This window comes from Lemur catta, chromosome 1, assembly GCF_020740605.2.
Source record: "Lemur catta isolate mLemCat1 chromosome 1, mLemCat1.pri, whole genome shotgun sequence".
Taxonomy (NCBI): Eukaryota; Metazoa; Chordata; class Mammalia; order Primates; family Lemuridae; genus Lemur; species Lemur catta.
The window spans coordinates 161144990-161170687 of NC_059128.1; the positions used below are offsets into that span (position 1 = coordinate 161144990).

Here is a 25698-nt window from a genome sequence, read left to right on the forward strand (position 1 = left end):
TTGTTTTGTAGATTGAGTACGCATTGAAAAGTGAAATATTATTTTCCAGGAACCATAATCATTAGAAACTTTTGGAGGAAGGAAACTTTTTACATGAAACATACTCATGTAAATTGTCACTGTGCAACTCAGTAATGCTGGGAGCTTTAGTTCCTTCTTAGTAGAAAATGAACTTTTCCTCTTAAGTAAAGGGATATTACTAGACACAATGACTCTTACTGGGAACTTAAAATTAAACTTCAAAAGCAGCTTCAAGGTTGGGTGTGGTGGCTCATGCCTATAATCCTAGCACTTTGGGAGCCCAAGGCAGGAGGATCACTTGAGGTCAGGAGTTCGAGAACAGTCTGAGTAAGAGTGAGACCCCGTCTCTACTAAAAATGGAAAATTAGCCAGGCGTGGTGACGCATGCCTGTAGTCCCAGCTACTTGGGAGGCTGAGGCAGGAGGATCACTTGGGCCCAGAAGCCTGAGGTTGCTGTGAGCTAGGCTGATGCCATGGCACTCTAGCCAGGGCAACAGAGCATGAATCTGTCTCAAAAAAAAAAAAAAAACAAATTAGCTTCCGTTATATCCAGGGAATGCATAAATGCATAACTAGTTAATAATTCACTCCATCTCAGTGTGTGCAATAATGTGACATTATGATTAATGTGTTTCTTCTTTGTTTAATTTGTTTATTTTGTTTCTGGTCTTGTAGAAGTACTGTGTATTTCCTAGGTCTTTTAAGTCTCTGACCAGTAAGCACTTTCCTTTTGCTGAATGTACAGAGGGGAGAGAAGATGCTTCAGAAAGGACCCTAGACTCTTGCTACTCAGAGATCAGCAGCATGACACCATCTGGGAACTTGTTAAAAAATCAGAATATTGGGCCCCATTCCAAACCAGCTGAATCTGAATCTGCTTTTAAACAAGATCCCCAAGAGATGCAAAATAAATCAGAGTTTAAGAAGCATTGTCTTACAGTAGCTTTACTCCTCCTCATTTAAGTATTTTCTCCCTGACTATTCTTTCATTTAGAAAGAGATGTAGCTATATGAATACTGGCCCATTTTCAGATAGACATGAAAGAAAGGTAATACTTTTAATTTATATTAATCTACTTTGTTTATGACCTCTTTCATTGTCTGGAGACATCTACCTTCAGGGTAGGGGGATTAGAATTGCCAAAGCAAGACTGTGAGAAAAAAAAAGGAAAGAAGAAGTTAATGCTCAGCCTACAATATCCTAAATAGAATGATTTATTCTGCCAAAACATTAATAAAAGGCTTGAAAGTCAAGGTTTATTAAGAGAAATAATGTTTCTACCATCCTTATCTTTCCCCCATTTATCATGTCACAAAGCAGGTGATGTGGATCATGTTTTTTTCTATAGAATAGAGAAGATATCCATTCCACCTGTTACCTAGGCTGTAAATTTTTTCCTTTATTAGTTTTATTTTGAAATAATTTTATATTTACAGAAAAGTTGCAAAGATAGCACAAAGTTCCTGTATGCCTTTCACCCAGCTTTGCCTAAATTTTATATCTTATATAACCATGATACAATGATCAAAATTAAGAATTAACATTAGTACAATACTCAGATTCTATTCTGATGACCCCAGTTTTTCTACTAATGTCCTTTATCTTTTCAGTCCAATTTATGATACCATACTGAACTTAGTGCATCCGTCTTCTCCAGGTTATGATTGTTTCTTGGTCTCTCCTTGTCTTTCATGACCTTGACAGTTTTGAAAAGAATTTATTATATATTTGGTCCCCCAATTCAAGATTGTTTAATGTTTGTCATAATTAGACTATGCTTATAGATTTGGGGGAAGAAAACCAGAAAGGAGATATTAGGCCATAAATGTTTATCCTTAATGTATAAGGATAAGCTGGGGAGGAAATAAAAAGCCAGAAGTTTGCTCCTCTGCTCCCCAGAGATGTTAGGGAAGGCAGAGAGACTGAAGTAGGGCAAATAGATAAGATGATCTTAGGTTTCTAGTTTTCACCCCCTCCTCCACTCACACCCTTTTGGGACTAAGCCTCAGGGGAGAAGCAACTTCTAACATCTAGATAGGTATAGGGTGCCTAGAGGCAACTAAGTTAGTGGCTCACTTTCCCAGATGCCAGTAAATGTTTAACAAGTGCTTTAGGGTGGGGGTGGAGGGGTGGAGGTAAGGGAGGGTGGAGTCCTGATTTGTAATGTTTGCCAACTTCTATGATGTAAATATTCCTACTGTGGCTGATTTCAAGCTACCAAAGTGACATCACTGAATGCAGAGTTGGGAAGAGCTGTGTGGCAGGACACCATGATATAGTATTTCCACCATACACATACAATAAACATAGTAGTGAAGTGTAGAACAAGAAATAGGAAGTGATGATTTTTGACTTTTTGTTTTTAATATGATTTGTCTGAATGTAAGTGCATATCATTAAATTCAATAATGGCTATGTTTACTGGCTCACAAAATTCCTGACAACTGCCTCCAGCACTCCACTGCTTCTAGAAAACTGGCCCTTTGGCTCAGCATCATATCCCATGTAGCTCAGGAGGTACAGAAGTGGCAGTAAAAGGTGGGTAGATATATAGGACTTAGAACACATTCTTGTCTCATCACGGCCTCTGGGTGGTAAGCAGGAACCCTCAGGTTCCTCACCTTCCCACTGAGAGTGCTGGAAGGCTGGCAGAGAGGTCCGGGGGCTTTGACACCCGGGGAAATGTTCAGAACTATGGCGGCAGTAGTAAGGGCCAGCACACATCATCCCAAAAGATCGTATGGAATCTAGTTTACATTTCAGTGGCTAGTTTATATTCAGCCTCTCTATAGTAGACACCATTGGTTATCCAGAGGGCAGCATATGATCCAAGGGTGCCACAGAATACAATAAGACCCCCTCATGTACCCAGATGCTATATTGGGAATGAGAAAGAAGAGGGAGGAGGTAGAGAATCAGAGAAAGACTGCACATTTTCCCAAAAATACTGGGTCATCTACAACAATGTTACTCCCAATATGGTCCAAGGGCCAGTGCCAGTACAAAAACTGTTACTGGTCTGAGATGAGATAAATACAGGTGAGAGGTGATGTTTAGAAATTTTTATTGTAAATTGACATTGCCATGACATCCTAGTTTGTGATCAGTGGACTGTTCTTGTTGAACAGGATATAGACCAGTTCAGGTGTGTTGAACTGGCATGGTGAGTTGCTGGTGGCACAAGCTGAATACTGGTCATGCATAATAGGACTATGTATTTGGTCCATGATTAGAAAAATCAACTTGACAAGCATCATTCTAAAAGACTTTTTAAATCATCTCTTTTGGATGAGAAACTCAAATAGTTTGATTCAGAGGTTCTCGAAACGTGGTCTGTGGACCAACAATATCAGCATCACCTGGGAACTCATTAGAAATGTAAATGCTAGGGTTCCACCCTAGATTTACTGAATCAGAAACCCTGGGGGTGGACCCAGTAATCTGTGTTTTAACAAGTCCTCCAGGTGACTCTGATGGGTGTTTACGTAAATATTTAAGAACCATTGGTTTGAATGTTTAAAGTGAAAGAATTATGGTCAAGCTAGAGGAGAATGAAACACTATTAATTAAGTGTAAATTATCCTTGCTAAACTGCAGCACTGGAGCCAATGAAGATCAGACCTGGTAGAGTAAAAGAAGGAAAACTAAAGTTTCTTTGCATACTGTATTTGAATGATATGAAAGTTAAGGAGGCCAAGACCTAAAGTTGAATACTTTTAGTAGGTGATCATTTTTTATTCCTCTCTAAGTTTGCTGCTTGTGGCTCTACATTTCTAAGCATAACCCATTTCCCAGCACCCATCAGCCTAGAAGTGGTAAAAATAGGGTCACCGTACCAGTAACACAAAAATATTTATCTCGCTTTATTCTCACCACACAATTGTTGGATTTCTGGCTTTCCTCACATTCCCTTCAACAACTACTACTATTAATAGTTCAGGAGACCTCCTCTTGGCTAATCTGTGTCATCCATCCTTCTCCCTCTCTGCCTGGGGTGTTCTCCGTACCTAGTGTGTATTCTTCCCCAGTGCTTCTGCTCCTTCCCAGGGAAGGTTGATCTGGGTATTAGCCATATTGCAGCCAAGAAGAAAGTCTCTCTGCTCTCCATCTATCTTACATAATTTTATCAGAGGATAACACTCAGGGCTCATAGGATCTTCTAAGCTAGTCATTCTCAAACTCAAACATGTATACAAATCACTCAGGTCTCTTGCTAATGTGCAAATTCTGATTCAGCAAATCTAGGCTAGGCCTGAAGACCTGCATTTCTAACAAGCTCCCAGGTGAAGCCTATGCTGCCAGTTTGTGTACAATATTTTGAGAAGCAAGGTTGACAGCAGTGATTTTTCTACTTTTATCATGCCTTCTGCCAGGTATTGAACACAGGGCAGTGAGTGTACTCTTAGCGTTAACAATTGTCCTGGTTTGACAGGGATGGTCCTGAAAATCCTGTATCTCAGGATACTCCTTAGTCCTGGGCACACCAGGATGAATGGTCATCCCAGCAACCTGAACAGCTCACATCCTGAGCCCTCTCCTACCTCCTTCCTAACTGACCCACCCTGCCTCTGTGTCTGGACTCTTCCTTTTACCTTTCCCTTAAGATAAATATTTCCCTTGAGGCTTTTCCTTTCTCCTTCATGCAATGTTCCTCCCCTGTGACAGACCTGTATCCACCAGCCCTAAAGACACAGCTGTGTCTGCAGCCATGTAGTTTGCTTAGTTTTAGGAAGAGCTGCCCACACTTAAATCAGTTTGGAAGGTTCCATTTAATGTTTCCCCACAACTGGTCAGAATTAAGAGGCCTTCTTACTCTCTGCAGAAAGATTGGGGCCATTATTTGACAGTTTGCTCTCATTTTTTCACATAAACACTCTAATTCTCCCTGGGCTCTACAGACAAAGTGGGTTTCCCTGGTGCCTGGGAGCAATGCCTGTTCTGCTTTGCCTCTTAGGGGAGTTTGTGGCTATCTGGAATTAGAAGAAACCGAAATCTTCAACTCTGGAGCTTGGCAAATACAGTGTGTTTTCCAGTATTTTTAATTGTCCTTTCTAAGCTGGAGTCATAAATATTTTTAGGTGCAACCTCAGACCTTGTCATTATGTCCATCCACAGTTGAAAACCTTCATTAGCACATAATTTACAGAAGAAAAGTTTCCAAACTCACCTTAACACAAAGTCATTGTTCTCAAAAGTTTACTATGCATCAGAATGACCTAGAGAGATTGTTAAAAACACAGATTGCTGGGCTCCACCCTGGGTTTCAGATTAGTAGCTCTGGGTGGGGCCCAGGCTTTTGCATTTCTAACAAGTTCCCAGGTGGCTCTCCTGGTCCACAAACCACATAGTGAAAACCACTGGCCTAGGGCACCCATTCCAACTAGCCACATTCACATTGCTAACACCCAGTTCTAGTTCATGCTTCCAAAGAGAACCCCTTGTTCCCTGTTCATATTGTATGTCTTCCTACTCCAGGCCTTTGTTTTGTTTCATTTATTTATTCACTCAATGATTTATTATTTCATCATGCATTTTTTAAATACCACAGTGTCTGGCTCTGTCAAGTGCCACCATGAAGTTTAAGGTGTAAGGGAGAAAAGGAAGAAAACACATCTTTTTCATTTAGAGTGCTTCATGGTTTCCAAAGGACTTCCACATGCAAGCTCCCATTTGATCCTCTCTGGGGCCCTGAAAGACAGAGAGGGCAGGGATTATTCTAACCTCTCACAAGTGAAGAAACTGAAGGTCAGGGAGGGGAAGGGGTTCATCCAAGGTAATGCCAACCCATCTTCCACCCAGGACAATGTTTTTCCACCCAGTCACACTACAATCATCCCTTCCTTTGGTAACCATGGGGAATTGGTTCCAGGACCCTCACAGTATACCAAAATCCAGGTATACTCAAGTCCCTCAGTTAGCCCTGCGAAGCCCACATATACAAAAAGTTGGTCGTCTCTATATGCGGGATTTGCATCCAAGAACACTGTATTTTCCATCTGCTGTAAGTGGACTTGCGCAGTTCAAACCTGTGTTGTTAGGGGTCAACTGGACTTCAGTCCTGGCTCATTGTACTTCCTCTCTCCTTGCTGTCCAAATTGTACCCTTTCTTTAAAGCCCAATCGAACACTACCTCCTCCCTGAAACCTTTCCTGGTAACCCCAGTTAAAATAATTTTTCCCACTTATAAATTATGACAGTACTTTATTTTGTCTATTTTTTTTTTAAATAACCTCCCTTTCTAGGCACCAATCTTCTTGAAAATAGGATCAATTCATTTTGTCTCCCCTACAGCACCTAGATCTTAATTTATAGTAGAATCTGTATAAAGTACTGAGAAATGAAGGAATGAAAGATGAAGAGATGACAATTTCACCTGTTTTCTGAGTTTTATGCATAAGATAGTCAACAAAGAATATATTAGGTCATTATTTCATATTTAATGAAATGTTTATTTCATACTCAATGAAATAAATCAAAAGTTTAGTTTATTATATCTCAAACAAGAAGCAGTACAATCAAAGTATGCACCTAAACTACTGACACAATTTTGCCATCTTAACTGTAGCTTGCTTATGTCACTGGAGAAGAAGCCTGAAGAGTGAGTAGCGATGAAATCTCAAAGGTGTTTTCCACAGCTTGTTGAGAATTGATTATTTTTCCTTGTAAGAAGTGGTCCAAAGCCTGGAAGAAATGGTAGTCAGTTAGTGCAAAGTCTGGTGAATACGGTGGATGACAGAGTTTCCAAGTCCAGCTGCTATAGTTTGAGCAGCGTTGTTTGTGAGACATGTGGTCAAGCAATGTCTTGAAAGAGGATTGGCCTGTCCCTATTGACCAATCTCTGCTGCTTAATCAAAAGCAGTCTGATCATTTCATCCAATTGGTTGTAGTAGACATCTGCTGTAATTGACTGACCAGGTTTCATGAAGCTGTAGTGGATAATACCAGTGCTGGACCACCAAACAGACCCCATTAGCTTTTTTTGATGAATATTTGGTTTTGCACTGTGTTTCAGCACTTCATCTTTATCCAACCATTGTGCTGAACACTTGCGATAGTCAAAAAGAATCCATTTTTCATCACATGTAACAATACGGTATAAAAATGGTTTGCCTTTCTGTTGTGACAGTAAAGAAAGGCAAGCTTCAAGATGATTTCTCTTCTGAGGCTCATTTAATTCATGCGGTACCCATCTATCCAGCTTCTTTACCTTGCTGATTTGTTTCAAATGGTCCAATATTATTGGCATAGGAACATGAAACCTTGCTGCTAATTCCCACATAGGTTGAGATGGATTCATTTCCATTACAGCTTTCAGCTCATCATTATCCACCTTGGTCTCAGGTCACACATATGCCTCATTTTCAAGATTAAAATCACCAGAACGGAACTTCTCATACCATCGACATACTGTGTGTTCATTAGCCACATCCATCCCAAACACTTTGTTGATATTTTGAGCTGTCTGTGCTGCGTTGGTTCCACGACAGAACTCATATTTAAAAATAACATGAGTTTTTGACTTATCCATGGTTTCACAAAAATTGCTCTAAAAAAAAATTTGAAAGATAATCACAAGCCAAGCCATGCTTTTGAAAGAATGAGGATGTAGCTTTGCAATAAACATAAAATAAGAAGTGTCAGAGTGAAATGTCAGAGATTTCAACTGTTAAACTGAGTACTTAAGGAAATCGGACATTTCATACTTAATAACCTAAATATTTGAAAATAAAAGTGGAGTTGTCTGTTAACTCTTTTCTTTCTGTCTCCATAAATAGGGATGGGGAGGACTAGCATTAATTTAGTACTTGCTGGATGACAGTTGTCTTATGTTATGACATTTTTTCCCTCATAACCTAATAGATAAATCATGGATAAATACTATTATTCCAATTTTCAAGTGGATGTACTGAAGCCCAGAACTGTTAAGAAACTTGCTAATTTTAGACACTGAAGGCATGTTAGAGGGGACCACATCCAATTCCATTTAACCTCATGTGCCAACAAGAGTACATGAAATTGCATCAAATTATGCTATGACAATAAGAAACGGTCCAGTAGCTACCTACATAAGAAAGTAATTCATATATAGAAATAATTTTGAGATCACCTTTCAGTAACATTGTTTCTCACCTTGTTACTGCTTTTCATTGATTTACCACTTGCTGGTTGAATCCTTTAATCTGCTTTTTCAAGAGGGAAAAGGAATGCCACTATTGCCATACTCTTCTAGTTCTTCTGGTGACCATTTCTCACTGGTTGTGAAACACTAGCTTGAGACTTAGATGGTAAATCTGCCTTAAGGAGCAGTATTGTGTCATAATGTAACATGCCTGTTAGAAAAGAGAATGTAGAAAGTTTGGGGTAAATCCTGGAATGGGGTGGGGGATAAACCCAGAAATGCCTTCAGGGATAAGGCTGAAAGGAATAACAACTTTACCAAAAATGGAAAACTCATACACTAAATAATGTGTTAAACATTTACTATATGATAGAGCGGAGAATTATTAGGGCATTTAACCAAAAGACTTTGCCAGTGAATGTCAGATGGACTTGACAGCAGTCGTGAAATGGCGCACTCACCTAGGAGGATTCGCACGAGGGTTCTGCAGCTAAACTCCTACAAGAACAGAGGCCTGCAACATCCTGAAAAACAAACAGACACATCAAAGGTGATTGTTCTTACAAATGTAAGAAATGTCAGTTTGTATTTTTTCCTCTTATAGGTACTGCAGTTTCCTACCTGGTGAAAACTTTTCAGTTTAATTGGCAGAGATTATTAAAAAGTTCTTATCATTTTATTAGTCATTAAGATGGCTAACCATACATCTTGGTATCTTAACATATTTCTTAAAAATATATATTTCTTTTACAATTTTAATGAAACTGTTTCAAGTAATGAGGAAATTCAACCAAAAGCTTCCAAATTTTTTGAATCTGCCATGTGGAAAAAAGTTTTAAACCACACTTTCAGGCTCCTGGGAAGAGAGGGCTTTAATTCAGAAAAATCCCTTCATAGCAAATGTTCTATTTCTTAAATAGCTTTCTATCGTTATTCAGTCTGTTAGATAAAAAGTCGTGCATCTAGAGACAGGTGGAATTGGTAAAGTAAATAAACATTTTATCTAATCAGTGCTGAAGATGTTAATGTAATATTGGCTTCAATGGGCAGTTTCAATCACTCATATAGTATGTTCAGACATTTGACAGAAACAGGGAGCCCTGAGCTTCTTGAAAGTAAAAAAACACATCAGTTATTTTAATTTTGTCACTGCTTCTGGGAAAGAATTCAGAAGCAACCCTTCAACCAATAACAGGTAGATTCCTAGAAACCTCTGTATTGGGGAATTCATTGTAAGGGCTAAATAAGATCCACACAGAGAAATGAAATTCATTGCTAATGTGTGTGCCAATCTGGGGATCAGCTGGAGAGAACTGTCATTTTGCCTGGTTACCTAGGGGCTCTAAAACAATGAGGTTTGGTTGTGAAATAACAATAACATAGAATAGCTTGTGGTTGCATATTTTCCAAGGACCAAATACTGTTCAAAATAACATTTTAACGCATATTTAATACTCACACTCACCTTATTAGATTGTTACTATACCTATCCTCATTTTATAGGGTAAACTTGGAAACTTACAGAAACAAAAGGTCAGTAACTCGCCCAAGGTCACACACCTAATAAGGGGTGACTTAGGCAGTCTAGCTTCTGAGCCCATGTTCTTATTCAATATACCCTACTGCTTTTTATATATAGATAATATATTTTTCAACATAAGAAACACACATTACAAAAATTTGAGAAAATAAGAAAAAAACTATTATGCTACTAACCTCACATAATTGCTGTTAGTCTTTTGGGATATTTGCTTTCAATTGTATGTATATGCATATTTTTCCATTCACTATAGTTCTATGATTTTGATTTTTTTCTCTTCACATTATAACAGAAGTATTTCCCATGTTGCTGAAGTGTTCAGAATGTTCATTTTTAATACCTGCAAAATATTACAGATACCAGATATACTGTACTTATTTAGTAAGTCTCTAGTGTTAGTTATTTAGGTTGCTTCCAAAAGCCTAAAGCAGGTTAAAGTGCATGTAGAACCAGACAGCCTGGTTAAAATCCTTGCTATATAATGTTGAGCAAGTTACTTGACCTTTCAATGTTTCAGTTTTCTCATCTGTAGAAGGAGGATAGTAATAGTAACTACCTCCTTGGATTGTTGTAAGGATTAACTACATTAATTGAAAGAAATCACTTAAAACATTGTCTGCAGATACTTATTATTATCATAAATAAGTCTGTAGTCAATATTTTTATAAATGAGGCAATGTATGTTTTAAAAATTACTTTTTCTATTTTTAGTTGCCCAGCTAATTTCTATTTTAGTAGAGACGGGATCTTGCTCTTGCTGAGGCTGGTCTTGAACTCCTGACCTCAAGCAATCCTCCTGCCTCAGCCTCCCAGAATGCTAGGATTTAGGTGTGAGCCACCGCACCTGCCCTAAAAAATTACTTTCTTATGTCATAGTCCCAGAGATAAGATTACTGCATCAAAAAATATAAATATTTTTTGTTCAAATAATTTATTCATGTTGCCAAAGTATTTCCAAAAAGTGTTATATAGATTTATATATTACCAGTGATGTAAGAAGAAACCATTTTTCAAAGCACACTTTCTGAGTTCATTAGGTATTTACATTATATTTTCTATTGCTTTGACTTTCAATTCATAAATATGTTCTTCAACTGTTTCTAATCTGCTCTGCTATCCATCTATTAAGCTTTAATTTCCATCAGCTTATTTCTCAGTTCTGGACTTTCTATTTGATTGTTTATCATAGTTACCTGCTGAAATTTTCTATCTTCTCATCTAATTTTTTAACTTATCAATCATACATATTTTAAAGTCTGTTACTCCTATATCTGAATCTCCTGTAGCTCTGTTTTCAGTCATTTTGTTTTCTGGTATGCCTGGTAAGTATATTGAATGCTAGACATTGCATACAAAAAACTGTGAAGGTAACTTGAGCCTATGGAAGATCATATCTTCATGAGGTGATATTTTACTTTAGCTTCTGACAGGTGGTTAGGTGAGATTTCTCTTGAATTTCCTGCTCTCAGGCCCGCTCCACCGTGGAGCTCTCCAATGCCTTTAAACAAATCTTTGCTAGGTTTTATCCACCTTTTCTTTCCTTTTTGTTCAAAATAAAAACAGGGGCTCACTATGTTGCCCAGACTGAAGTGCAGTGGCTAGTCACAGGCATAGTCATCATGCACTACAGCCTTCAACTCCTGGGCTCAAGTGATCCTCCTGCTTCAGCCTCCTGAGTAGCTAGGACTATGGGCAAGCACCACCACACCCAGCTATCCAGGTTTTCTACTTGTCTTTGGAGGGTGTATTGATCTAAATGTAATAGCTGGGAGTGTAAGTCCTTGACGTTAATTTAAAATAATTGATTAAACCTAAATATAATTTATTTTTGTTTTAGTGTATATTCATTTGATTATTATTAAGGCTAGATGTTTTCATATGTTTGCAAATGTGTTGTATTTCATCTTTTGTGAAATGTGATTCTATTCTCATTTCATGTATTGGTTAAATGTGATTCTATTATTATTTCATATGTGGGTTGGGTGTTATTATGAGTTTGTATGAGTATCTGTGAAATAATCATATTAACTCTCTCTGTTAGTAAGTTCAAATAATTGCACGTAGGCTACTGTTTGCTTGTTATATTGTTGTTTTAATATAATCAAATCTATTTTATTGTTCACTGTGCAATTTGTTACAATAAAATAAAATCCCTTTAGACTTCCTATGATTTAAGTTTTATTTATTATGTATATAATGAGTGTAAAAGTTAATTTTTTTCCCCAAACTGTTACTCAGTCCCTGTATTGCAAAACATTTTCCTCTTCATTGATTTGTGCTACTGCCATTATCAAATATTTCATTTTATATATAACATATTTTGACCACATATTTTGCCTCATTAATCTATCTATTTTGGTGCCAGTTTCATGTGGTTTTAATTACTGTAACTTTATAATATATTTTGATATTTGACAAGACTAGTCTCTTCTCATAACTCTTCTTTCTCAAAACTGAATTTTGCTATTCTGGCCTATTTTTTCTTTCAGATTTATGTTAAAATCAAGTTCCCCTCATGACTACCTCAAAATATAAAAAACAAAAGAGAGATTGTTATTAGATTGCCATTAAACTTACACTTTGAAAAGAATTAACAATGTAAAAATGTTATATTGTAAATTTGAAAGCAGTCTTTTGATCAAGATTTTTATAGCTCTCAAAAAGGTGTGTTTAGATAGGTCATTTTTCTGGTTAAAATCTATCATATAGCTTTATATATTTTGTTGCTCTTGTAAAATGAATCTTTTAAAAGTTTATGTTTGAGTTAATGGTTGCTGATATTCAGAAATACTGTTGATTTATGTTAATGTTTATGTGTCTTCTAATATTTTACCAAATTATTATGTTTATTTATGTTTTCATTGACTCTTTTGGGTTTTCAAACTATAAAAATATTTTTCCAGTGCATAATGATAATGTGTTCTTTTCTTTTTTTCATTCTTGCTATTTTTTTTTTTGAGACAGAGTCTCACTCTCGCCCAGGCTGGAGTGTAGGAGCATGATCATAGCTCACTGCTACCTCAAACTCTTGGGCTTAAGCAATCCTCCCGTCTCAGCCTCTCAGGTAGCTGTGATTACAGCAGGTATGTACCACCATGTGTGGCTCTTGTCCATTCTTCATAGCTCCTCTTTTTTTAGTATATTTTATTACATTAATCCGAGTTTTTAAAATACTATTAAATAACATTATTAAGGCAAAACCATTATAGCACCTTTCATCCCACCCTGTTTTGAAATACGTATATTTTTAGTATTTGACATTTTTAATGTTGATAATAAGTATAAAATATTTATTATCATATTGAAGAAATATCTTATTTTTTCTATTTTTACCACTTTATCAGGAAGAATTATTACATTTTATCTAGTATTTTTAAAAACAACCTATTAAATTAATAATTTACTTTTTGAGGTATTTAACCTACTAACAATAAGTAATTCATTTGTATAGTTTCTAATTTTGTAAGCTTTTGTACTGCTTGGATACACATGGTTTTGCTGTGGTGAGTTCTATATCAAAAAACAGAATATACAAATTATTTTTCATTTAAAGTTATTCAATACATAATCTTTGAGTACTATTATTCCTCCAGTAGCATTACACTACTGCTTATAAAACAGTCCCTTTTGTTATGTTTACTGTTTTTAACAAAAAATTCTGCCTGGTTTGACATTCACATTGGTATGTCTGATTTGGATGTGAACATGTTAGGCTGGAAAAATCTTTGCCATGAAAATGTATTTCTGTGTCATTTTTCTTTAAGTATGACTCTTAAGCACCACCAAATCATTAGACTTTCATTTTAATTTAATATGAGGATCTTTCCATTTGAACTGGAGAATTTAAGCCATTTATACTTGTCATAATTTTTAAGCTTAATTGGACTTATTTTATACTTTCTTCTTCTCATCGTTTCCTTTCCATTTTGTCTTTTGCATGGACTGTTTTGTTTACTTTTTATCTTTGACAATTATTTAGAAAATACATATCCTGTTTCCAATTCAACTAGTGCCTATATTAAATTGTCCACAACTATTCTGAAATGCATACTTATCTAATGATTTTAAAATAAAGCAACAAACCTTTATCTTCAAATACTTTTGTTTCCTTCATCTCCTCTTTCCATATTATGATTAGGTACAGATAATTTATTTAAAAATGTAAAAACTTCCTTTTTAGAAATTTTATTGAAAATACTGCTCCTTTAGTAAAAAAGTATTTAGCTATCAGCATTGATTCTTAATTCACTTTGATTTCACTATACTGTATTCATTTATTATTTTTATCTTCAATGCTTAGCACTTATCTTTTTTACTGAAATTTCTTATGCTTGAGCTTTTATGCTGCCTCACCTTTAAGTGATCTGGATGTATATCTCTGCAATTTTCACAGAAAAGCCTCTTGGTTGTTATATTTTCTAATACCTGAAAGATTTTGTTATTCTGTTTCTTTTACACATAAGCCAATAATTGGGTAGGCATAAAACATTTTATGAAACAACTTTATTTCTACATCAATAGCTATAGGTCTAAATGTGCCATCATATGAAAACTAATAATGGCTGGTACAATGCAAATGATTTATCTTAATGTATCAGTGTTGTTATCTGCAATTCTATCTATAAAACTTCAGCAAGTAGGAGAAGTTATTGAACTCTCATATGGAAACAACCAGAGTTTCTGGTATACTTCAAACTTGTTTCTCTTAAAAATTATGGAGAAATCTACCTGTGTTCTTTAAAAAGTTCTTGTTCTACATAAGAAATATGACAGCAATCTATAAAAGCACATATTTTTTCCTTCATATATACATGAAAACATTTTCTTTGTCCTAGAAATTTAAAAGTTTACTAATCTATGGCTGGCATTTATATCTGTTCCTTTATTTTTGCTCAAAAGAAACTTTACTACTACTTTACAATGTAGTTTTTATATATGGAAAGTTTTCTTCTGTTATAACTTTGATTTTTACTTCTGATCCATCTGCTTTATTTTTTAGAATAACACTTATTATTTTATTTATAAATTCAAGAAATGTTTATTTAATACTGTAGTATATATGTTAAGCCCTCCATTAGGAGTAGGGTTGCAATAAGATGTTTATTGCCCTTAAGGAGCTTACATTCTACATTACTTTACAATTTCTCTATTTAATTTCCTCTTACCCATTTAACTCCTATTCATTTCTTTAGATGTTTAGACTAGTTATGAAGTTTTTCCACTGTATCTCTGATTTATATTTTTGCAAAACAGAAATTTCACCTATTGTATTTTTTCATTAGCCATGATCCATTTTATTTTTAACCATTCTTATTTAATTAAAAACAATATAGTCTGTCCTATCATTTGTTAAAATTACATTCCTGAGAAGACTCATATTATCAAAAGGTTATTATAAAAATAATTATTTCAAAGGGAGTAGGGGATGGGACTAGTTTCAAATGGACAACAGAAGATAATTTTTGCTACGTTAATCTTAATAATAAATGTGTTTTTATATTTCTGTTTTTAACTCAAATTACAACTGATAAATTGGTCTATCAAAACCAATAAATATTACTGATCAAGTAATGTAATACAATGTAAGGTAAGATTAAGTCTTAGACAAGGAGTTTCTAGGACCATAAATAAATTACATCACAGTTTGCAACTGCCCATGGTAAAGAACAGTGTATAACACTAATTGAGTAACCAGCCATTCAAACAAATCAATTCCAAATTTTTTAACAGAAGAACTTCACTTTTTTTTTCATTTTTTTTTTGAGAAAGGGTCTCACTCTGTTGCCTGGGCTAGAGTGTGGTGGTGTCATCAGAGCTCACTGCAACCTCAAACTCCTGGGTTCAAGCAATCCTCCTGCCGCAACCTCCCCAGTACTCTGGGACTACAGGTGTGCACTACAACACCTGGCTAATTTTCCTATTTTTTGTAGAGACAGGGTCTCACTATTACCCTGATCCTCCCACTTCTGCCTCCCAAAGTGCTAGGATTACAGGTGTGTGCCACCACGCTCAGCCAGAACTTAATTTCTACATCAGTGGTTCTAGTTATAAATATGCCATCATGTTAAAACTAGTAATAGCTGGTACAATGCAAATGATGTATCTTAATATATCAATGGTGTTATCTCCTACTTCATCTATAAAAATCTCAGGAAGTAGAAGTGATTGAACTCTCATATGGAAAAAAAAACCAGTTTCTGGTAAACTTCATGTATTGGGGAATGTTAACTGCTCCACCTCCAGAAACTGCAAGGAGACACAACTAAGTAGAAATCCAAGAGGAAGGGCCCTCTGCTTTTGGTGTGCTTCCACAAAATATCCCTTTTCCCATAAGCTCACAGAGTCAGCTTCTAGCACTTACAACCAGAAAGCAAAGGATAAAACAAAAGACCAAAGAAAAACATATTTTGTGGTGCTAACCTATTTCAAGTCACTGGTACATAAGGCTCAAGAAGGTATCAGAGGAGGAAGCTTTGACCATTACACTGCAGAAATAAAGTTCTAGCCAGGAGCAACTTTCATTTTGCTAGCATAGGAAATTCCCAAGGTATGTCAGGATCAGCAACATAGAAGACCACAGGAGCATGTTAGAGAGCAATCTGGATTTGAAGAAGCAGACCATTCATTACTTCCAATAAGTAGAATATGCTTGTTTCTTATATTTTTATTGTTAAATTTTTTTCAGATGGTTCTAAAGCTTTTTAAGAAGTAGTATTTGGAAAAGTGTTCACACACTACAACTCACTTGGTGTCTTTCCAGAAGTTCCCTAAATTGGAATCTTAAAATATGAATATAGGGATGAAAAACCAGCTTAAAAACAGTTTTGTTAAATAAGTCTGTTTTTTTAATTCAATGAATGATTTTAAAAATTAGCTTCATTGTTTTTTAATTTACCATCTGCTAACTCAATAAATATGAGTTCTTAAAGTTAACCTAATTGTCTTGGAATTTGCTGTTTTTGAAGTTGATTAAAGTTATTTAAATTAATTTTATTGTATATCCAGACTAGAACAAAGCATGTCTGCATTTGAATAGATCTTGGCTAATAATTTACAAATAAATGTACCCATTTGTAAAATGAACATTTCTGTTTATAGCACTTAATATACATTAGTTGACATGTAGAATTCAGAGAAGAGATGCTGATATTAGATAATTAGAGATAGTATATAAACACATCAAAAAATGTAGCCACTAAAAACTGTGCCCAAGTACAAAATTTTCATGAACTCCAATCCATCTCATGTCTAATGAGGAGGAAATGTAGAGTGGGCATCATCTGGGATGCAATTTCTTTTCACCCTACATTCCCATGGATGAAAGAAACTGCTATGTTTCTTTAAATATTATCCTGCCTCTGGTCACAGTTTATTGGACTAAGGGTGGTTACTGGACCCAAGTGGGCCAATGAGACTCTTCCCTGAGAATTGTGAAAGATAGAAAGATGGTCCTTTCTCTGCATAGCTTGACTGGAACATCCATGGCTCAAAAACAACTGGAAACCATGATTTTCTGTGTGAACTGAGAACAGGGGGAGAGCTGGACTACTATGAGGAAGAAAAAGATAAGTTATGGAGAAAAAGGCTTGACTTGCTTCCCAATGGTGGTTAAATACTTCTCCTATTCCTGAGGTCCCTTTGCATCCCTGACTTTGGATTACAAGAAAATCCCCCTCCCTTCCTTTTTTTTCTGAGACAGGGTCTTGATCTGTTGCCTGGGCTGGAGTAGTGGAATTGTCATAGCTCACTGCAGGCCTCCAACTCTTGGGCTCAAGCAATCCTCCTGGCTCAGCCTCCCAAATAGCTGGGACCACAGGAACACACCACCACATCAAGCTAATTTTCTTATTTTTTGTAGAGATGGGGTTTATCTATGTTGTTCAGGCTGAAAATCCCTGCTTTGCTTAAGCTTACAGAGCCAGCACCTATCACTTATAGGTCAAAATAGCTTGAACTAAATGCATAAGAGAGGAAATCCTTCTGGCAGTAATGATAGTTTGTTTAATCAGGGATTTCCAGTCTTTGCTCCTCACTCTGTTTTTCTTCAGATAAACATAAATTTTTAATTTTAACCTGTAACTTACCTGTTTTTTCTTTTATGGTTATTGTTTTCTATGGCTTATCAACGAAATCTTTGTCTACAAGTTACATTATGTTTTCCTCTAAAATATTTATATTTTTGTTTTTGTTTCTACATTTAGTCCTATAATCTCTTGCACAGTAGTGGATGGAGATCTATAGTTTTGGCTAACAAGCATCCATTTTCCTTATTTCTGGAAAAATTACCTGCAATTTATCTTGGATAACCATCCCTTTCTCACTCTCAGCCTTGATTTGTGTAGGGTGACTATACCCCCAAATCCAAGGGTGGGCATTTGACCCAAGGCTGCAGAGTTAGAGAATCACAGGTGCTGAGCATCGTGATGACTGCAGGTATGGGTACATGATACCATCTGATGCAGGCACAATCAGGCATGGCTCCTGAGCTGGAAATTCTGAGAAACAAGAATGCTCTTTGTGCTAAGGTGTCTACGGAAGCCAGGAGGAAAGCCAGACTAAGAATGAAGTTAAAACAGGAGTTAACACAGAAGAAGGAAGAACCAAGAGATGATTAGTGACAATTTGAGCAGCTAGAACTAATTATGCCTGAAGCGGTCCTTACATTATATTTTCCAGTTTATGTGTTGGAAGGGGAGGAGAAGTAGGACAAAAAGTGAAGCCAAATCAAAAATAAAACTTTCCTTTATGAGTTGGATTTCTGCTCCTTAAAATCCAAGTCTCCCAAATCCTTGTGGATTATTGAATCCTCCTGGTTCTATCAAACCTGAATTTCTGGCATGGACCCAAGGAATCTGCATTTTTAACAAGCACTTCATCTAATTCCTATATACACTAAAGTTTGAGATCAACTGATCCAACCTCTTTGTTTTATGCCTAAGGAAACTGAGACTTATAAAGACTAAGTGTTTTTCCCAAGATCATTCACCAACATCTGTTTATTCTAGGTGCATAGGGATTCCCAGTGAAACAACAAGGATTTCTGCCCTCATGGACAACAACAAGCCCACTGGCAAGTAGCAGAACAGGACCTAGAATTCAGTTCAGCTCTTTTCTTTGTGGTGACTTGATTTCCCCAAGGTCATGCTCTAATACTTTTCTTCCTTACACCAAAATATTTCTGGTTTAAAATCTGAACATGTACTAATAGCAAAGATTCCACACTTGGGTGGTATTCATAGTACATAAAAATAAAAGATACTTTCACAATTGTAAGGTAAATGTTACCAGTGTAATGGTCTGGTATTCATAAACATTTCCACCAAAGTGGTAGAGGAGAGAAAGCAGCAGAAGGAAGCACATGCAGTACCCACCCTTCCCCCAAAGTCTCAAATAGCCAAAGGTCTTTATAGACTCTTGTTTTTGTTAAAAATTCATGCACAGTGTTGCAGTCAATTCCATTATATGTGTAACTGCTTTAATAGAAAAATAGTTTCTTCTAAAACCTTTAAGTAAAAAAATAAATATTCCAGAAATAGAGGTCATCACTATCCTTTGGCTTGTGCACCTCCAGCACACTAGTATCCAGGAGTACTTACTTATGCCCCACTTACATCCCAGTAAATTCATTTTTTTCTTCTTGTTTATATCCCAGGAGTTCTTTTTTATTAGAACAATAATGACAACAGTATTAACAATAACAATAGAAACAATTGTTGGTCGAAGCACTGTGATCTACTAACTCTGAGAGGTGGGTACTATTAATATCCCTATCACATGGATGAGGAAATTGAGGCAGAAGGAAATTAGGAGACTTGCTCAAGGTCATGCAAGCAGTAACTAGCTTAACCAGGATTAGAATCCAGGCAGTTAGACCTTTAAGGCTGCTTTGTGTACATTATTTACTCTGAAGTTTACTTAAAATATAATTTACTCATGCTGCCCCTTCATATTCAAAACTCATGTAACACATAAAATGGAGGAGTTTTACTGTATATAAATTATATAATAAAAGTCAAGAAAGTTGATTTTCTTTTAGTCAAGAAAGTTGAATAAAAATTTACAAACTGTCAAGCCAAGTTGTTAAGAATTTAAAGACCTGATGGTCCAGTGAATTGAATGACTTTAAGAATATGGATGTGCCCATGGGACCAAACCTACATGAAAATGGTCCGCATGCCTTATGAGAGGATACCTAGTGTTTCCAACATTTTAAAGTTTATAAGACAGTGTGGGATGTTACATACTTCTGACTGTTGAGTGGCAAGCAAGAGTGGCGTCGAAGCAAGAGAGGAGCTAGAAGAATAAGCAATTAGTGGACTCCATTTTTAAAACAACAACAAAAATTAAATATCCTCAAGACACCTGGCTTGGTACCTGGCTAATGGGTAGACTGAACTAAAATATAAATTAGTCCTGTATCTATAGTTTTGCTTTCCAGGGTTTTAGTTACCCGAGGTCAACCATGATCTGAAAATAAGTGAGTGCAGTACAATAAGATATTTTGAAAGAGAGAGAGAGAGACCCCACATTCACATAACTTTTATTATAGTATAATTGTTCAATTTTATTAGTTATCAGATATTAATATCCTACTGTGCCTAATTTACAAATTAAACCTTATCATAGGTATATATGTACAGCAAAAAACAGTATATATGGGGCATCCACTGGGAGTCTTAGAACATATCCTTCATGGATAAGAGGGGACCTACCATATTCTGATGGGTATTAATAAATATTTTTGCCTTCACTAGAAATATACATACATAAGCTATAACAAACATGTCTGCAGGCCAAAATCAGCTTAAGGACTAGAGGCATACTTTAAAATGTGGGTAAGTCATCCACATTTAATATTCAATTTTTCATATAAATCTGAATTTTTAGCCTTTCTCTTGAAATTGGAGATCTGACATTTGATATCACTGGCATTTACTATCCCATTTAGACAGAGAATATATTCTTCAGATTGCCATAGTCCTCACCACTGCTTATAGTCTTTACTTGCTCTGCTTGGTCACATAAATCCACGCCTGGCCCAAGGTAGACATCAGAGTTTGCAATCCCTGATGAACAGAATAACGTCCAAACTCCAGAGAATGTCTGCAAGGTCCTTCACAATTGTCAGCCTTTACAAAGACTCCATGTTCCAGTCTCACTGGATTCCTTAGAGTTCTGTAAACAAGCTTTGCCATCCTCAGTGCCTTTGTCCAGGCTGGTCTCCCTGCTTAAAATATCCTCCCTCCATCTTCCCTTTCTGCCTAAAGAAGTCTCACTTATCCTCACCACTTAGTTCTAGTGTCAGTTCTTCTATGGAACTTTCCTAAATCCTGCCAGCTAGCTATTTGCTTCTTCCTAAGTGTTCCCACAATACTTTCTGCCTCTATTAGCATTGTAATGACTTTTTATGTCTGTTTGCCCAATTGGAAAATACGTTTCATGAAGAGAAAAACTCTTAATCATCTCCATATCCTCAGTCCTTAATAGAGTACCTGGCACCTACTAGGTATGCAATGAATATTTATTGAATGAAAAAGTAGGATAAATGAATGAATGAATGAATTTTTAAAATTTGTGTTACAAGATTATAAAATGCATTTGATCTTTACAATAAGAGAAGTAACTACTCAAGACCACATTTCAAATTAGGTAATAATCATGCTATTTTCAGATATTAGTTGTTAAAGTTCCTGTTTATTATGCCCTTGCCAGGAAAACAAGCCTTGAGAAAATAAAATCTATATAATATTAGCAAATATAAAAGAGTGTACTCAAAAATTGAAGGAGTGCTACACTTTGTGGGGGGTGGTGGTGTGTTGTAGAGCTGCATTCAAAGAGAAGATGGTGAAAGAAGTCATATCGTGTCGGCATTTAAGCTGGTGGCCACTCTGGCAAGGTTTACCCTAAAAAATGGAAGACTTGGGGCATAGGGTGGCAAGAAGGGATTGTTTAGCTGGCAGGGTATCATATGGACACGGGTTACTACCAGTATAGTAGTCAGCTCTCTAACCTTGAGCACAAGATAGGCTGCACTACCTGATCTCCTTGTGATGATTCTTTAGAGCTACACAACTAGTTCTAGTTGTGAGCCCAAAGGACATATATCATTTCTGGGCCACAACATTTAAATGTTAGCATGAAACCCTCTACAGTGATCTTTATTTTTCCATAGCAACATGAAATATTCAAAATGGTGACTCTTCCATTAGCCAGGAATCTAGAATGAGAGACATGGAACAGAGCAGCTGACCTGCAATGAACTCCTAGCACAACCAAAAAAACAACTTTTGCTATATTAGGCCACTAAAAATTGGAATTGTCTGTTATTCACCACAATATAGCCTATCCTGATGGATACAACAGATTTATGTTTGGTTGCAAATGACAGAACTAAGGCTAAGGGTTGGAAGTTTCAGGAAGATCAAGTCTGTGTAACGTAAGAAAAAAAAAAATAAAGTGTACAAAGATGGAATGAACTGCTTTGGAAATTATTCATTCATTCACACAATATATATTTAACTACTCTGTGGTAAGCATTCTGTAGATAAAATCCCTGACTTAATGGAGGTAAGTGGTGAGTTCCCCTTCACCCAAGACGTCTGCCTTGAATGGCCCTTACCCAAGATATCTGAATGGCACTTAAAGGTCGGTTTGACCGGACAAAATAACTTTAGCAATATCTTTCAACTCAGAGTTTCAGGATCCCTACTCCCTCTGGTCTAAAAAGAGAAAGAAAATCTATTTTCTCAAGTATTTCTTTGATTCAAATCACTTACTGATATATTGAGTTGTCTTTTCACATTTTAATGTCATTTTCCCAGCAAATAAGTTCCTTGAAGACCAATACTGATTTATCCCCTACCATTACATCTTTCTCATGTGATTTAGTAGGCAATATTTTATTGTCTATTTTTTAGGGAAATAATCAGTGTAGCTTTTTATATTATTATTGACCATTTGGTATGTTTCAGATTTGTCTTTCAGCCATTTCAGCTAGATTTGGACTTGTTAAAAAATATGGTAGCACAAATGTATTACTGCCTTAGTTCATTCTGGATGCTATAACAAAGTATCTTAGACTCGGTAATTTATAAAGAAAATAAATTTATTGCTAACAGTTCTGGAGGCTGGGAAGTCCAAGATCAAGGCACCAGCAGATTCAGTGTCTGGTGAAGGCTTGCTTTCTGCTTCATAGATGGTGCCCTGTTGCTGTGTCCTCACATGGTGGAAGGGACAAGGTAGATAGCTCAAGCTTCTTTTATAAAGGCACAATCCCATTTGTGCAGGTGGAGCCCTCATGACTCAGTCACTTCCCAAAGGCCCTACCTTTTAATACTATCACACTGGATATTAGGTTCTAACACATGAGTTTTGGGGGAACACCAACACTCAAACCATAAGAATTAACTGATTTACTTTCAGGCAAAATGCCTTTTCTTCTGAAAAATGGTCTTAGCTTTGTGCTCTTAAATTTGTGGCCAACCACACTATTTTATTAATGTCTTAACATTTAATGAATTCCTACTATGTGCTAGGAGTAAAGCTCACATAAGAGCTTACCAAACTATGTCATTTAATGCACTGCACCCAGAATTACATAATTCTGTATTAAAATAGAGCCTGAGCTCTCTGTAAAAGACTACTTGGGAGAAAAAAAGTAAACTCAAAAGGTTGGGGGCAAAATGTTCTCTTGGTTCAACTCAGGGGAGCACAAGGAACCTTAAATTCTGGGGGCTTAGCTGATAACTTGGGAAACCAGATGAGTAAATAAGTGTGTAAGGAAGAAACAATAATCCTTTTTTTAAATATCAAATTTCTGATAAGCTTCATTTCAGGCATTCAGAATTGGAGAATCAGCTGCCTGCTACAAGAAATTACTATTAAGCAGTAATTAAAGACTGAGAATGCATTTTTCCATTTCAAACCTGATGCCTTTCTCAGATGGAGATACTGGTACTGGTTAGGCAACTCAGCATTTTGGTAAACCAAGGCAGGAGAATTTGATGTCTCCTGGAAATTATTGGGACAGAAAGTGATCCTGGAAGTAAAATTTGTGTTTTACTTTGTTTTGCCCATTACAAGTATTTGTATTTTTTGCTTTGCTTTACAGAACTAAGAGTTGAGGTAGGCACTTGTGTCGTAAAAAAAGCAAGGTTAGTTTCCTGAAAGAACACTAACCCATAAATGCTTTATATTCTTGTGTCTTTGGAATTGTTTGCATAAAATGATGATCAACTGAAAAAGATGGATAAATTCCAGTGAATTCAACATCCATTGACAGAAGGAAAAAAGGGCATATCAGAAAGCAGCATGGATATGTATGCAATTCTCCTTTATTTAGAAAAACCACGCAAAAATACAGCACAGTTGATGTTTGTTATCAGGGCTTCAAAGTCAAATCAACCACTGTGTAATAGATAAAATAAGACTGCACGGATATCAGGATTTTCCCAGCGTGCTTTATTCACAGCCATCTGACAGAAGAGGACCTAACAGAGCTTTTAGGAAAAACTGAATTCTCAGCCCACAGTTACTTTCCAGGAACTTCCCTGTAAACAGAGCTCTGTGCTGGCAGGATGGAAATCTTAGCAATCTCCCTCCTGCTTCCATAGTTTCCTCCTCCCTAAATACAATTATTTATGGGGACTTAATGAGAGAGCAAGCCTGGTGTGAAAGGAACTCAAGAAAGTGCAGCTTCTAAAAATACACCTAGGCAGCTCTACGGTCCTTGTTGTTACACCTGACGGTTTGCAGTTCATGCCATGAACCTAACTACACTCTTGCCAAATACACACACACACACACACACACACACGACAAAAAGTAAAAACTGTTTTCTCTTTCTGCAATCCCTTTAACTTTGAGTAAAGAGTAATGATTTTCCGTTGTCATACTCAATGCAAATTTCCCAAAGGCAACACGACACAAAACAAAAGACCTGTTAGCTTCCTCAGAGCTGGGGCAGGAATGGCAGGGGGAGAGGAATAAAGTTGATCGAGTTCCAGTTTCTGCTTAGCTTGGGGTCCTGAACCTCCAGTCACCCTGCTCTAGTACAGGTGTTTGGAGTTTCGGTCTCCCTTTGGAAAGGTTCTCTGGCCTCTTCTCTCCCCTGTCATTGAAATCATCATCTCTTTCCCTTTTTGCACCCCGCTTTTTGGGGGGAAATTGGACCTCAGATTAGGCATCTCACTCCCAGTGGGCTGAAAGAAGTACAGCTGCTGACATGAGAATAAATATTGAAACAACTGGGCTGGGTCACAGCATGAGGGTCTTCAAGGGAGGAGCCCCCTCCTTCCTCCACGTGCTCCTCCGTTGGGGTGCAGCGCTCCTAGATGGGGGTTTAAGAGGGACGAGGGTGGGATGAAGGAGATGGACAGACCAGGCTGTGAGGGAAGGAGGCCCTCTAGGAAAGAACATCTCAACCGAACACTGAGGACGAAAAGAAATTGGCCCACATGCCCCTAGCGGGGGGCGATACACCCCACGTAGGCTAGGTTGGGGCAGGGGGGTGCTTCGAGGCCTCTCACCTGACTTCCTCCTCCGCTGGCACACACTCTACAGTCACCCTCTCTATCCACCGCCCCCCCTCAAAAACCCAGCCAAACAGCGAACAACAAGAGGAAGCCGCAGGCAGCCAGAGGAGGGGTGCGCGCGGTGGGGGCCCCGGAGAGGTGAGGGGGCAGGGTTGGCGGGCGTCGAGAACCGCGCCGCGCACCCCCGGCGCACCCCCAAGCGCCCACACTTACCCCTCGCGTCTGGGAGTCCGGTCCTCGGCGCCAACCCCTGTGCGCGCCCCCTCGCCCACCCTCGCCCCTCCGGCCCGCCGCCCTCCACGCCCGGGCCGGCACGCGGAGAGGGAGCCCGGGAGCAGCGCGCAGCGGCGGCGGTGGCGGTGGCGGCAGCGGCTCGGGCTCGGCTCGGCTCGGGCTCCAGTGCGCTCAGTGTCGCCGGCGGCCGCCGAGGCTCCCACCGCCAGGGGGAGAAGCCGGGCGGGCGCTGGGGAGGCGGGCCCGGCCC

General features: G+C 37.4%; 1 long non-coding RNA gene across 2 annotated transcripts; it reads right to left on the reverse strand.

The window, feature by feature from the left end:
• Positions 1 to 5072: 5072 nt before the first annotated feature.
• On the reverse strand, positions 5073 to 25471 carry LOC123628432. 2 transcript variants are annotated; one of them, XR_006731639.1, is made up of 5 exons: positions 25428 to 25471; positions 9858 to 10021; positions 8603 to 8665; positions 8153 to 8352; positions 5073 to 5710 (listed from the first exon to the last, which is right to left on the reverse strand). It is a non-coding gene; the product is annotated as an uncharacterized LOC123628432 (long non-coding RNA). The 2 variants fall into 2 exon arrangements; XR_006731643.1 differs by lacking the exons at positions 5073 to 5710; positions 25428 to 25471 and adding an exon at positions 7529 to 7568 and having other exon boundaries at positions 9858 to 10185.
• Between the last annotated feature and the right edge of the window lie 227 nt (positions 25472 to 25698).